Genomic DNA, 2,500 nt, shown 5'->3' with positions numbered 1-2,500 from the left:
AATCACCGGCTAACTCCAACGGAAACCATTCGTGCCAATTCACGAAGAGATATGGTTAAGTCCGTCCTGGGACATACGCAATCACCCGCTAAGTCCAACGGAAACGATACGTGCCAAGTCACGAAGAGATATGGTTAAGTCCGTCCTGGGACATACGCAATCACCCGCTAAGTCCAACGGAAACTATATGTGCCAAGCCACGAAGATAACGGTCGAGGCACCATCGGAACAAGTAAATACGACATGGGACAAGAACGTGTAAAATGGTTCACGTGCAAAGAACGGGTACGACGACCATTGTGGAAGAAACTAGACGCGCACTATGATAAACAAACGATAACCATGCGGGGCGCACCGACGAAACCACGTACGATGACACGGGGCGCACCGAAAAACGGGTACGACGGCCGTGTTGCAAAAAACTGGGCGCGCACCATGCAAAACAGGGGAAAACAATGTGCGTGGAATGGACGGATGCACGTACGGGAACACGGGCCAAAAAACGTGAACGCGAGGAAACGGGAAAGAATGGGGTACGACGGCCGTGTTGCAAAAAACTGGGCACGCGCCATGGAAAACGGGTGAAAACCATGTGCGTGGCATGGACGGATGAACGTACGGGCACACGGGCCAAAAAACGTGAACTTGAGGAAATGGGGAAACATGGGGTATGACGGCCGTGTTGCAAAAAACTGGGCGCGCACCATGGAAAACGGGTGAAAACCTTGTGCGTGGCATGGAAGGATGCACGTACGGGCACACGGGCCAAAAAACGTGAACGTGAGGAAACGGGAAAAACGGGTACGGGGCCGTGTTGCAATAAACTGGGAGCGCACCATGGAAAACTTGGGCAAACCATGTGCGTGGCATGGACGGATGCACGTACGGGCACACGGGCCAAAAAACGTGAACGTGAGGAAACGGGGAAAAAACGGGTACGGCGGACGTGTTGCAAAAAACCGGGCGCGCACCATGGAAAACAGGGGAAAACCATGTGCGTGGCATGGACGGATTCACGTACGGGCAGACGTGCCAAAAAACGTGAACCTGAGGAAACGGGAAAGAACGGGGTATGACGGCCGTGTTGCAAAAAACAGGGCGCGCGCCATGGAAAACGGGTGAAAACCATGTGCGTGGCATGGAAGGATGCACGTACGGGCACACGGGCCAAAAAACGGAACGTGAGGCAACGGGAAAAACGGGTACGGGGCCGTCTTGCAATAAAGTAGGCGCGCACCATGGAAAACTAGGGCAAACCACGTGCGTGGCATGGACGGATGCACGTACGGGCACACGGGCCAAAAAACGTGAACGTGAGGAAACGGGGAAAAACGTGTACGGCGGCTGCGTTGCAAAAAGCTGGGCGCGCACCATGGAAAACAGGGGAAAACCATGTGCGTGGAATGGGCGGATGCACGTACGAGCACACGGGCTAAAAAACTTGAACGTGAGGAAACGGGAAAGAACGGGGTACGACGGCCGTGTTGCAAAAAACTGGGCGCGCACCATGGAAAACGGGTGAAAACCATGTGCGTGGCATGGACGGATAAACGTACGGGCACACGGGCCAGAAAACGTGAACTTGAGGAAACGGGGAAACACGTGGTATGACGGTCGTGTTACAAAAACTGGGCGCGCACCATGGAAAATGGGTGAAAACCTTGTGCGTGGCATGGAAGGATGCACGTATGGGCACACGGGCCAAAAAACGTGAACGTGAGGAAACGGGAAAAACGGGTTCGGGGCCGTGTTGCAATAAACTAGGCGCGCACCATGGAAAACAGGGGCAAACCATGTGCGTGGCATGGATGGATGCACGTACGGGCACACGGGCCAAAAAACGTGAACGTGAGGAAACGGCGAAAAAACGGGTACGGCGGCCTTGTTGCAAAAAACTGGGCGCGCACCATGGAAAACAGGGGAAAACCATGTGCGTGGAATGACGGATGCACGTACGGGCACACGGGCCAAAAAACGTGAACTTGAGGAAACGGGAAAGAACGGGGTACGACGGCCGTGTTGCAAAAAACTGGGTGCGCCATGGAAAACGGGTGAAAACCATATTCGTGGCATGGACGGGTGCACGTACCGCCACACGGGCCAAAAAACGTGAACGTGAGGAAATGGGAAAAAACGGGCACGGAGGCCATGTTGCAAAAAACTGGCGCGCACCATGAAAAACGGGTGTAACCATGTACGTGGCATGGACGGATGCATGTACGGCCATACGGGCCAAAAAACGTGTAAACGGGGATCCGGGGAAAAACAGTGTACCCCTTCTTCACAAACGAAGGGCAGGGGTCCCAAGGGGGGCTAAAACCCTCGGGTATATTGGGGAGGAGGGGGCTCCTCCCTGCTTGGGTGTGGGAAATCGGTGGGTTTGCATATCAAATCATATGCAAACCTCCCGTTTCTCCCGTAACCCTTGCTTTTCCCAAACGTTGGCTCGGATGTCCCGTCGTTCTCCTGTCCCGTGTACGACTCATGCCAAATTCTGATC

This window comes from Hordeum vulgare, chromosome 5H (assembly GCF_904849725.1).
Source record: "Hordeum vulgare subsp. vulgare chromosome 5H, MorexV3_pseudomolecules_assembly, whole genome shotgun sequence".
NCBI lineage: Eukaryota > Viridiplantae > Streptophyta > Magnoliopsida > Poales > Poaceae > Hordeum > Hordeum vulgare.
This window is presented reverse-complemented; position numbering follows the sequence as displayed.